General features: G+C 40.4%; 1 pseudogene; it reads left to right on the top strand.

Moving 5' to 3' along the window:
- The first annotated feature begins 1448 nt into the window (after positions 1–1448).
- Positions 1449–8233, top strand: LOC132424447 (protein SEC13 homolog pseudogene; annotated as a pseudogene).
- Positions 8234–13991: the final 5758 nt, after the last annotated feature.

Genomic DNA, 13991 nt, shown 5'->3' on the forward strand with positions numbered 1-13991 from the left:
TTTCAATCTCACTTCACAGCTTAATCATCTTCTCATTCACCCAACCTGGAACCTATGGGGTGGCCTTGACCACAACATCTCCTTTACCAGTATATTTAGTCCATGACAAAGCCTTTCAATTATACTTTAGCAGCATCTCTTGAATTCCCTCATCTGCATTCTCAGGGCCACACTTCCAGTGCTGAGCCCTCAGTATCTTGTCAAAGGCATTTTAATAGCTATCAGGCCGAGAATATCTCCACCATCTTTTCTTTTTCCAGTTTTGCTGGGTCATGTCACTTCCATGTGTAATAATTGCTGATGATTTCCATTTGCCCCATGATAAACCAGACCTTCTAAAACCTGAGCCTCAACCTACATATCTGGTCTCACCTCGCCACAACCTATATTCCAGGCACAGGCAATTGCTCATTATTGCCCAAAGACACTCTCGTGCAATTCATTCTGTCTCATGACAAAAGTTTATTTACCTCAAAGGCCAGCTCAAATCTTATCATTTTCTCAGAAGACTTTCCAAACTCTCTTCCAAATGAACACTTTTTGTTCATTTCAACTTTCTCTCTGTTCCAATGGCATATCTTTTACACCTCTACTTTACTATTTATCACATCACCTCATAATTATCTATCTGGTTCTCGCATTAGATATTTATCTCCTCACGAGCAAGGATCATGAAACCCCAGAACCCAACACACAGCTGGCCTGCCATATGTTGTGTGCTCACTGCATATCTAGGAAGGAGAAAAGGAAGAAAAAAGATTCGGAAAGCATATTACAACATAGACCAAAAAAAATTGAAAATAAATTTCCAAATACAGAAAGTCAGCCATGGCCATTAATTTTAAAGAATCATTAGTCTCTTGCCTTCTTCCCTCATTTTCATTTAGTCCTTTCCTTTCTTCCTCAATTCTGTTTATTTCCCTCCAACTTTACATTAACTCCATCTGCAGTGCTAATGGCACTGGTCCACCAAGATCTAATTTGATTAATATTCACCTTCTCACGGCACCAAGAGGCATCCTGACATCATGAGAAAAACACTGAACTAAGAATTGAGAACCTATGAGTTCTAGATCATTAATTCTTTCCACAAATATTTACTGAGCTCCTGCTTTGTGTGAGGTACTGTTCTAAGCGCTTGGGGTATGTTTATGAACAAAAAAGATAAATGTTCCTCCCTTCATGAAGCATACATTCTGTTAGAGGGAAGGAGAGATGGATAATAAATAATAAACATAATAAATAAGTATTTTGGAAGGTGAGGATCACAAGTGTTAAGTGGGGATAGGTGTGGGGAGAGGACATATAGGTTACATTTTTAAATAGAAAGCCCTCGTTGAGAAGATAAGATTTGAGCAAGGAAGGTGGTGGAGTTACCTGGTGCAGGGATTTGTGAGAAGAGCATCTAGACAATGGTAACAACTATAGCAAAGGTGGTAAGGGGGAGAATGCCTGGTGTGTTTGAGGAACAAGAAGGCCTGTGTGGCCAAAAGAGAGTAAGTGAAGGGAGCGTGTAGGAGAGGAAATCCAAGAGGTTAATAAGGCAAGATGATATAGAGCCTCGTAAACTGTTATCAGGATTTTGGCTTTCATTCTTAGTGAGATGAGCATTCATTGCAGACTTTGTTTTAAGTAGAGGAGTGGCATGATTTGACTTGAAGCCATTTGGCTACTGTGTTGAAAATAGATTGTAGGGAGAAAGGATAGAAGCTAGGAACAAGTAGGAGGGCATGGTACTGATCCCATAAAAAGATGATGGTGGTTGGGGATTTCCCTGGTGGTCCAGTGGTTAAGGCTACACCTTCCAATGCAGGGGATGTGGGTTCAATCCCAGGTTGGGGAGCTAAGATCCCACATGACTTGTGACCAAAAAAACTAAAACATAAAACAGAAGCAGTATTGTAACAAATTCAATAAAGACTTTAAAAATGGTCCACATCAAAAAAAAAAAAATGATGGTGGTTCAAACCAGACTGGTGGCTGAATCATTGGTTTCTGGATATAGTTTTTGGTAGAACCAACAGGATTTCCTGAGAGATTAGGTATAGGATGTGAGAGAAAGGGAGGAATCAAGGGAGACTCCAAGATTTGGGGGCTGAGATTCTAGAAGTAGGAAGTTTCCATCAACTGAGATGGGGGAGGCTGTGGGAAGAACAGATTTGGCAGGGGAGGGTGGTGGGGAGCAAGGGGTCTAGGAGCTCAGTTTTGGACTTGTTGAGATTGAACTGCCTATTAGATGTCCCAGGGAATGAGTTGAATAAACAGTTGGATATCTGAGCCTTGAGTTTGGGGAAGATTTAAATTTGGCAGTCATTAGTGAATAGATGGTTTTAAACTCATGAGACTTATAAGACCCAATGTATTTCAACCCAAATGCAATTATCTGCTTAATCTTAGCCAAATTATCTAATCTCTCTGCTTCTCATTTTTTTCATCTCTACAATGATAAGGTTAAGCTAAATATGTGATTTTCAACTGTGTTCCATGGAGCAGTAGGGTTCTGTAGACAGGGCTGCCAGGATCAGAAATATGTTTCCTCTCCTATTGCCTAAACCAACTAGCAATCCCATATTTTTACAATGAAAATCAGACATACATTTAGAGATAGTGCAAGCAGGTATTTATGATGTATATACTATAGTGGACTAGGGTGTGTGTTGGGTGGGAGAAGTATCTTTCCAGATGAAATAATGAATAGCATCTCATAAAAAACAACCCCATATATCTGCTTCATGACTGGTCAGCTATCAAAGGGATATGTGTAAATAAAGGTACAAAATAGCAATAGTACACAGTTATCCTAAAAATTCTTACCATAGTCAACATGTGCTCAGGTTTCTTCTCTAAAAGATATTTACTGAAAATTAAATTCAAAGAGTATTGATATTCCATTTATTTTAGACCCAATTACTGATGGCAGTATTCAGAATTCCCTTTGACCCTGACACCATGAACAATTGATACTTTTTAAAAATAAATTTATTTATTTATTTTTGTCTGCATCAGGTCTTTGTTGCTGCACATGGGCTTTCTCTAGTTGCGGTGATCGGGCGCTACTCTTCATTACCACGCAAAAGTTTCTCATTGTGGTGGCTTCTCTTGTTGCGGAGCACGGGCTCTAGACATGTGGGCTTCAGTAGCTGTGGCACATAGGCTCAGTAGTTGTGGCTCACGGGCTCTAGAATGCAGACTCAGTAGTTGTGGCACACGGGCTTTGTTGCTCTGTGGCATGTGGGATCTTCCCGGACCAGGGCTCGAACCCATGTCCCCTACATTGGCAGGCGGATTCCTAACCACCGAGCCACCAGGGAGGCCCAATAATTTTAACTGTAGAAAAATGCATGAAGTTATTGCTGAAAGAGGACCTTAGAAATACTTCAGTCAATTACCTTTACTTTATAGTGGAAGAGCTAAGGCCCAAAGGTCAAAAGTCATGCTGGAACTGGAACCTAGGTCATTTCCTATTTCTTAGTCCAGTGCTCTTTTCACCACACTATGCTGATTTCATGGCTGTTTCAGAAATGGCACTGAAATTTTACATGAAGGCAGAAATCAGCAATGATACGTGATCTTCATATTTTCCTAATCAGTTAATTTTATTATCTTCATGGTTTCCTAATCCATTACTTTACAATAATGTTCTTCGTATTTTCTCACAGTTCTAAGGATCATCCTTGCCATTGTCTTTTGCCTGGTGTCTGGTGTCCTAATCGTGCTGCTGTTTATCCTCATCCGCCACAGGCCCTGCTGACAGAGAGACTCTGTGGAAACATCTGAACAGATGGCTGAATAAGGGCGGACATGCCAGGCCAATCCCCTGTGCTGCAGCATTCCTCAGTGATGCAGCATTCAAAGGACAGGTTTTCACCTTGTGGGCATCACCCCATCTTTTGAGCCTGCCTAGAGAAGAGTCTGAACTCACAGTGACCCAGGGACAGCTGCCAGACTGACTGATGAATGAACACCAGGTCATCCTGGTGTGGGCTTCTCATTCAGCTGGAAGGAAACTGTTCTGCAAAGGATAGTCATATTCTCTGGCACAAATGTCCAGAGAAAAATAAGAAGTCAAATTCCAATCAGCCTTTTGCCTTCAAAGAGCAAAAGCTTACAAGGGGTGACAAAGACATAGATTAAAGAAGACTGGATAATGGGAAAAATTAGACTAGAAGTAGTATGATATAGGATGATTCTTAAGAAATAGGACTCAATCAGAAGGTATAAATAAATCTCTTTTTTAACTCTTAAGTAGGTTTAATGCAAACATGCACACTAATTTTTCTTCTTATTAAATGTTTGAAGAAGGAATTTGACAACACATGTAGAAAATAAGTACTGCTATATTGCAAAGGGAGGGGGTGACTTTTTAAAGTTTTATTAAATTTTTATTACAAGTAATTGTATCCAAAACAAAAATAAATGCAGATAATAAAGAAGAGTATAAAATACAAAATAAAAGGTCTTCTTATACACTTCCAATCATCAGAGGCAATGTTGTCAAGAATGTCTGGTTTTAGTTCTCCTAGCGATTAGCATGAATTTTATGAATTACTTTTATTTTATGAAATTTTTACATGTTTTACTGCTCTTATAACCCATGGAGTCCTCTTTCTTGTATTCTTTTTCCCCTTCCTTGAAGTTTGTTTTTTTTTTTTTATGGGTGCATGGGCTCTAAGTTTTCTGGTTCTAATATGTCTATATAATGCCCTCCCGCTTACCTATCAGTCAGCTGGGTATAAATTTTCCTATTGAAAAATCATTTCCCTCAGAATTTGAATTCAGTATTCTGTTGTCTTCTAGCATACAGGTCTGCTGACAAGAAGTCTGATATCAAGGAAACTCTGTGTAGAACTTGAATTTCTTGGTATTCTCCATGCCTCAATTTTCTCTCACATTTTCCAGATTTTTGTCTTATTTTTCTGCATTCTAAGAAATTTCATTTTCCAGAACACCAACTTGGTCTTCAGCAACAATTATTTCTTTTTTATTTCCAAGAATTCTTCCCTATTCATTGATTGTTCATTTTTCATTGTGGCCCCTTCTTATTTTAGGAATGCAATCTATTCTTGAATGTCTTCAAGAATGCTACTTAGAATTTTTTCAAGTTCTCCTCTGCTCCCTAAATTATCTCTGTTTTCTCTGGGCTCAGTTGTTTGAATTTATTAATCTTGGACCTTCTCTTTCATGCTCCAGGTTTGTCTCAAATTCTTGTGAATCATAATCCACAAATGAAGAACTTTGTAGATTAGTAGGGATGGCTGGTGTTGGTTTCCTAGTTTTGTATATCTATTTTCCCGACAGACATCTTTAATAACTGCTTTAAAATTCTCTTTTGCTAATTGCACCATCTTGGTTCTCTCACGATCAGTCTTAATTCATTGCCTTTTTAGGTTACATTTTCCTGTTTCTTTGTATATAGAACAATTTTGGATTGTGTTTTAAACATTGTAAATGATATGTTATAGAGGATCTGGATTCTAGTATGTTCCTCTAGAAAGTTGTGGGTATTTTTTAAGCAGTTAGTTAAATTGGTTGAATTCAAGATGCAAACTATCTCCCCTGCAATGGATAGCAACTAAAAGATAGGGACAGGGACAGGTTTCCAAACACCAGAGCTCATGAAAATAAAATTAGTCCATCTAATGAAAACTTACTTTTACCAAATTAACACAATAATTTTGTAGACCAGTGTTCTGTAGACCACAATTAATGATCTTTTCCAGGGAAACATGCTGAAATGAAAATATTACAGCTTTCCCCATTAAAGATACATTGCTCTTTTGGAAGGCAGATCTAGGCTTTAAATAGTGTGCCCATTATAGAGTGGTCAAATGTGAAATAAAATAGACTGAGGCAAAGAATTGATGGCATTTGATGCTGGTTCATTGCACATGAATAAATGACTTCATTTCTCTGTTCCTCTCTCCTTTGCAGACTCCCAGATTTGCAGCTCCCACATGCCAATTTCAAGCATTTCAGTTTCATCTTTACCATTTGGGCATTAGCTATACTATTTATGGCTTAATATATTTTATAATGTTATCCTATCCTATATATGAACTCAGAAATGCTGGCTATAAATTTTCTAATATAGATTAAACTAAATATAGACTACCGTTATCATAAAAAGTTGATATGTGCAGTATCTAAAAACCACATGTGGCATTTAGGAACCACCTAAATAATTCAAGAGTCACTGAAAGTATTCAAGAGAGGTCCATTTGGTTTTCAGTGGGAGCTATATGTGCCAACCAAATGTATTAACTCATTTGAATCTCACTATACATCTATGAGGAGGATACTGTTTTATATACATTTTACAGATGTGTAAACTGAGACACAGAAAGGCTTGCATGTCCTAGTCACAGAGCAGGCTCTATGGCTGACCCAGATTTCCGCCATAACACACTGACTTCAGAGCCTGTGCTCATAGCCATGATACAATAGTGCCCCTTGAGGTCTGTTTCCAGACCCAGACCAAGTTTTCAGATGCACAGAGATTGCTTCCAGTACAACTACACCATTCTAACGTGCATTTTCATTATGTGCTCTTTAATCATCCTATATATACTCTTCTATGAAGAGACTGTAACCTTTGGAGACCAATCGAGGAGTCAGCATTTGGGAAGGATTTGGCTAATCTGAGGTCTTGGAAAGGGGGCTGAGGTACCTTCGAACCATAGGCCATCTATTAGACAATATACTTTCATCACATTATATTACTCCCTGTGGTTCCTACTGACACCAAAATGCCACGCAAGTCTCAATTTGTCAACCATTCCTGAGCCCCTCATTTATGCCTGTCAGTTTGCTAATCAATGTGAAGGATACATGATTGCCCATTACCTATCACTGCCAAACTAACTACCCCAAAATTCAGTGGCTTAAAACAGGCAATTTATTTTGCCCACAATTTTATGTGTCAGGAATCCTGGAAGAGCCTAGAGGGACAGTTCACCTCTGATCCATGTGGCAGCAAGTAGGGTGGCAAGAACTAAAGGACCCATTTCCAAGATGGCTTCTTCACTTGGGGGTCTGATACTTGTGTTTCTTGGTCACCTTTTTCTCCATATGGTATTTTATCCTCCAGGGCCTCTTCATATAGCTTGGGCTTTTTGCAGCATGGTGATCTAGGATAACTGCACGTCTTACATGGTGTCTTGCTTCTATGAGGAAGGAAGCAGAAGTGGACAGCTCAGTTAAGAGTTATGCTCAGACTGGTATAGCATCACTTCTAACATATGCTGTTGTTCAAAAATGTCATGGGCTCATCCAGATTCAAGGGGGTGGAAAAATATTCTACCTGCTGATGGGAGAGTATCAAGGTCATATAGTGAAAGAGCATGAGGGGGTGGGAAATATTATTGCTGTCATCTTTGGAACATACAGTCTTCCACACCTCAAAAAGCTTTTACTCTAACTCACGGGTTCATCAATGAAAGTCCATGGATAAAATTTAGGAGGTCTGTGAACTTGGAAGGAAATAAATCATATTTTTATTTTCTCTAATCTCTAAACTTTAGCATTTCTATCCATTCTGAATGTAGGCACAAACTACAGGAGTTATAGCAATACCTGTGATTTTGTTACCAATAAAAATCACAGATATTTTTACAGCACATTCAGTTGGGTATCAGGGGCCTGATCCTGGCCTATGGGAGCTTCAATGGGGCCATCTCCCTACTGACCTATTCCATGTTGGGCCAGTGGGAAGTGAAGAAGATCAATAACGCTCACACTACTGGCTTCAAAGCAGTGAGCTGGGCCCCTGCTGTCATGCCTGGAAGCTTCATAGACCAGCCATCTGGGCAGAAGTCCAACTACGTCAAGAAATATGCATCAGGTGGCTGTGACAACCTCATCAAACTGTGGAAGGAGGAGGAGGACAGCCAGTGGAAGGAAGAGCAGAAGTTGAAAGCACACAGTGACTGAGTTTGAGACATGGCCTGGGCCAGCTCCATTGGCCTGCCTACCAGCACCATTGCCAGCTGCTCCCAGGATGGTCGAGTGTTCAGTTGTACCTGTGATGATGCCACGGGCAATACACAAACTGTTGCACAAGTTCAATGATGTTGTATGGCATGTGAGCTTGTCCATCACAGCCAACGTCCTGGCTATCTCAGGCAGAGACAATAACGTGACCCTGTGGAAGGAGTCAGTCAACTGGCAGTGGGTGTGCATCAGTGATGCCAACAAGGGCCAGGGTTCCATATCCACCTCAGTCACAGAAAAGTGACTGAGAATGAGCAGTGACAAGACAGGCAGGGCCTCTACTTGCTGCCTCCAGGACTGCCCTTTCCTGGGCCAACTGACCACACACCTGGGAGGAAGAATGCCCAACTCCCACAATATCACTTGCTCCTGGGAGTCATAACAAATGCAACCAGATTCATCATCTGCCTTAACATGATTTGATATGGTTTGTAATATACTGTCCAGCTGAATGCACTCTTGTTAAGAGGGAAAAACTACAAATGACCTTCAAATCTATTATTTTAAAATATTTTGGGTCATTTTTATGTAACTTTTAGGTGCAGGCATCATTTGTGGGGGCAGGGGGGTGTTTCCAAAGTATTTAAATAAATTCATATTGCTTATAAACAACAAAAACAAAAATGCCTGGATGCTATAGCTTCAATTCTGAGAAAAAAAATAATTATGAACTTAATATTATATATCCAGTAAACATGTCAATCAAATGAGAGGGAAAATTAAGTCACTTTCAGACTTGTAAAAATTCAGTAGGCTTATTCCTCATGCATGCTTTTAAGAAAATTACTTTTGAAGATATTCTTTAGCCAAAACAAGAATAAAATTCAAGAAAGGTAAAGACTGGAGATCCAAGATAACTGACTCTAATCCAGGACAAGAAGTCAGGATGACAGGTTGGCATCTATCCCAGAGAGCACCTGGTCCAGATTGAAATAAAAATTCAGAGGGTTCTGGGTAATGTATCTACAATAATTACATTGCATCCCTTACCACGAATAGAATATGTTTAGGAAGATAGATAATATTAGTGACTTGATGAAGACACATGATTAAAAATTAAATTAAAGACACTTTGAAATCAATATTAACAAATCACAATAATGGAAACAATGTGTATTGATATTTTCAATTTTAGACTCAACCAATGGACACACCATGAAAGGATTAATTATGGTTACAGAAGAGATGATAAAACCTCACAAAAGTTGGCAGAAGGGCATGAGGATAGAATAGTGGTAAAAGAGGTAGAGAGAAATATAGGAGTCTTAATTTACTCATTTTTAAAAATAATAGCTAACACTGGGTACTTATTATATGCCCACTCTAAGAGATAAACATGAATTAATTCATCTAATTTCCCAGTATAAGGAAAGCAAGGCACAGAGAAGCATCTAAATTTCTATCATATATTGCTTCTTACTTCATGGAAAGTCAAAGAGATGCAAAAGTTATTTTGTGAATGACTAAGAAAATAAAAGATTTTTCTATATTATTTCTAAAAATAATAATATATCTACTAAAGGCACAAAAATAGGTATATATATTAACTTGGTGATTTTTATAGCTCTTCAGGAGTTAAATCAGTTTTGTATAGTTCATGAATAGAGAGATCAATGAGGGGAAAGAATATAAATTCCAGAAACATGCATACATGCATATAGAAAATTAATATATGGTAAAGTTGGTTTCAGTGACTAAGAGATATGGTTAAGAAAATGGCTAGTTTCTCCCTCCTGAAGCCACCAGCTCTCCCACGGGACCCGTCCCCACCAGGGCTCCTGTGACCCCAGTGGCCACCACCTCCTCCTCTGTACCCAGTCCCCCCCATGGGGAGCACTCTCGCAACCCTGGCTGCCACAACCTCCATGCCCCCTCCTCACTGGGGTGGACTCATGTACTACAGGGAAGCCTCTGGAGCAGACCCCTGTTGGTGACCCACATGCAGAGGTGGGGCTGAAACCACAGCTGAGCCCCAGGGGCCATGTAGCTAAGGAAGAAAAGCTGACATCTCTCCTCACAGCTGCACAAACAGCAAATTGACACTCTCACGACTGCCTTTGTAAACTCAGCACCTACAGAACATCTGAATGGACAACGAATGCTCCCAGCCAAGACAGGTCTAGCTTTAGCAGCTGTAGACTTTGTGGGCACATACATATGGGTGTCAGGTCAGGCCACAGTCTGAGCTGCTCACATAGCGCCCACAGCAGGTCCAAATCCATGATTACTGCAATCCTGGGACCTGACTTTAGTGGATCTATGCTGGTGGCATGGTGAAAACGATGTCTGAGAGACACCAGGGCCAATTGCCAGCATACCTATGGTTAAGGTGAGGCCAAGAGTGGGGCCAACAGTAGTGTAATCTGAGAGCTCATACAATGGGTGAAAGGTGACATGACAGAGCACACCTACAGGTGAACAGCTCCAGAAGAGGAATACTGAGTGGCTTCCCTCCCAGTGGGAGTGCTCCAATCCTGCCTACCTTGCACCACAGATCAGAAACACAGCTAAGGAACAGATCTTGGGGCCTATACTACGACAACTAAGGAACAGACCCCACCTCTGTCAGGGCAGTGACAACCACAGAGCAAAGGGGATGCCCTGTTCAATATCCAGTGCAGGCTCTGGTCACCATAACATCAGTTACACCTCCTAACAAGGGGATAATGACCAGCATACACTGAGGAAAGAGGTGGCAGACATCTGTACTAAAAATAGCCCTTGCACCAAAAAACATTAAACCTACTCAGGCTATACAGGGATGTTCCCACATAAAAATAGCCCGCCAAGACAGTCTAAGTGTCTGGCATTGAGAAGAAGAACCCCCAGAGCATTAAGCCTTGAAGCCCAGCAGGGCTTGGGTGTAGGAGCTCCACAGGGCAAGGGGAAACAGAGACTCAACTCTGCGAGGGTGCACACAAGGCCTCACATGAACTGGGACCCAGCACAAAGAAGTACCTCCATAGGATCTTGGGTGACACCTACATAGGAGTCTTGGTGGATCTCCTGGGGAGGCGAAGGTGGACTATAGTTCACTGTGGGCTCAAGGACACTGGTAGCAGAAGCCCCAGGGAATATTGATCAGCATGAGCTCTTCCAGAGGTCCCCATTTCAGCACCAAGACCTGACTCCACCCAACAACCTGTAGGCCTCAGTGGTGGAAAGCCTCAGGCCAAACAACAAGACAGGAACACAGCCACACCAATCAGGAGACAGTCTGCCTAAAGTCATACTGAGCTCACAGCCACCTCAAAACACACTCTTTGACAGGGCCCTTCCCATCAGAGGGACAAGGCCCAGGTCCACACACCAGAGGGCAGGCACAAGTCCCTCCCACCAGGAAGCCTGCATAAATTCCTGGACCAACCTCAACTACCAGGAGCAGACATCCAAAGCAAGAGGAACTATGATCCTGCAGCCTGTGGAAAGAATATCAGAAACACAGAAAGTTAGACACATGAGATAACAGAGAAATATGAAGGAACAAGATAAAACCCCACAAGAACAAGATAAAAACCCATAAGAACACTAAATGAAGAGGAGACAGACAATGTACCTGAAAAACAATTCACAGTAATGATAGTAAAAATGATACAAAGGGCTTCCCTGGTGGTGCAGTGGTTGAGAGTCCACCTGCCGATGCAGGGGACACGGGTCCATGCCCTGGTCCAGGAAGATCCCACGTGCTGCAGAGCAGCTGGGCCCGTGAGCCGTGGCCGCTGAGCCTGCATGTCTGGAGCCTGTGCTCTGCAACGGGAGAGGCCACAACAGTGAGAGGCCCGCGTACCACCAAAAAAAAAAAAAAAGATCCAAAATCTCAGAAAAAGATAGGAGCCCAGATTGAGAACATACAAGAAATGTTTAACAAGGAGCTAGAAGATTTAAAGAAAAACAAACAGAGATGAAGAATACAATAGCTGAAATGAAAAATACACTAGAAGGAATCAATAGCAGAATATCTGAGGCAGAAGAATGGATACGTGACCTGGAAGACAGAATGGTGGAAATCACTGCCTCAGAACAGAATAAATAAAAAAGAATGAAAAGAAATGAAGACAGCCTCAGAGAACTCTGGGACAACATTAAACACACCAACATTTGTACTATAGGGGTCCCAGAAGGAGAAGAGATAAAGAAAGGGCCTGAGAAAATATTTGAAGACATTATAGCCAAAAACTTCCCTAACATGAGAAAGGAAACACTCACTCAAGTCCAGGAAATGTAGAGTCCCATACAGGCTGAATCCAAGGAGGAACACATGAAAACACATATTAATCAAACTGACAAAAATTAAAGACAAAGAAAAAATATTAAAAACCACAAGGGAAAAGCAACAAATAACATACAACAGAATCCCCATAAGGTTATCAGATGATTTTTCAGCAGAAAGTCTGCATGCCAAAAGGGAGTGATTGATATATTTCCAGTGATGAAAGGGAAAAATCTACAACCAAGAATACTCTACCCAGTAAGGCTCTATACAGATTTGACAGAGAAATCAAAAGTTTTAGACAAGCAAAAGCTAAAAGAATCCAGCAACACCAAATCAGCTTTACAACAAATGCTAAAGGAACTTCACTATGTGGGAAAGAGACCAGCAACTTAAAACAAACTTGTACATATATAGACTGCTATATCAAAACCTCATGGGAGCAGCAAACCAAAAACCTACAATAGATATACACATACAAAAGAAAAAGCAAACCAGAAGCAAAACTAAAGATGTTCATCGAAAAAAAAAAAAAGATGTTCATCAAACCACAAGAGAAGAGAACAAAAGAGGAAGAGAAGAAGAAAGACCTACAAAAACAAACCCAAAGAAATTAAGAAAATGGTAATAGGAACATACATAATGATAATTTCCTTCAATATGGATGGATTAAATGCTCCAACCAAAACACACAGACGGGCAGAATGGATACAAAAACAAGACCCATATACATGCTGTCTACAAGAGACCCACTTTAGACGTAGGGACACATACAGACTGAAAGTGAGGGAATAGAAAAGAAAGAAAAGAAAGAAAAAAAGAAAACTGGAGTAGCAATACTCATATCAGACAAAATAGATGTTAAAATAAATACTGTTACAAGTGACAAGGAAGGATATTACATAATGATCAAGGGATCAATGCAAGAAGAAGATATGGGCTTCCCTGGTGGTGCAGTGGATGAGAGTCCACCTGCCAATGCAGGGGACACGGGTTTGTGCCCCAGTCCAGGAAGATCCCACATGTCGCTAAGCGGCTGGTCCCATGAGCCATGGCCACTGAGCCTGCACGTCCAGAGCCTGTTCTCCACAACGGGAGAGGCCACAACAGTGAGAGGCCCACGTACCAAAAAAAAAAAAAAAAAAAGAAGATATAACAATAATAAATATATATGCACCCAACACTGATGAAAGAAATTAAATGATACCAACAGATGGAGGGATATACCATGTTCTTGGATTGGAAGAATCAACATTATGAAAATGACTATACTACCCAAAGCAATCTACAGATTCAGTGCAATCCCTGTCAAATTACCAATGGAAATTTTTTTTACAGAACTAGAACAAAAAAATCTTAAAATTTGTATGGAGACACAAAAGACCCTGAATAGCCAAAGCAGACTTCAGGAGAAAAAACAGAGGTGGAGGAATCAGACTTCAGACTTCAGACTATACTACAAAGCTATAGTAATCAAGACAATATGGTACTGGCACAAAAACAGAAACAGATCAATGGAACAAGATAGAAAGCCCAGAGATAAACCCATGCACCTATGGTCAACAAATATATGACCAAGGAGGCAAGGATATACAATGGAGAAAAACAGTCTCTTCAATAAGTGCTGGGAAAACTGGACAGCTACATGTAAGAGAATGAAATTAGAACACTCCCTAACACCATACACAAAAATAAACTAAAAATGGATTAGAGACCTCAGTGTAAGACTGGACACTATAAAACTCTTAGAGGAAAACATAGGAAGAAGACTCTTTGACATAAATCACAGCAA

The sequence above is a fragment of the Delphinus delphis genome, chromosome 4 (assembly GCF_949987515.2).
Source record: "Delphinus delphis chromosome 4, mDelDel1.2, whole genome shotgun sequence".
Classification (NCBI taxonomy): Eukaryota; Metazoa; Chordata; class Mammalia; order Artiodactyla; family Delphinidae; genus Delphinus; species Delphinus delphis.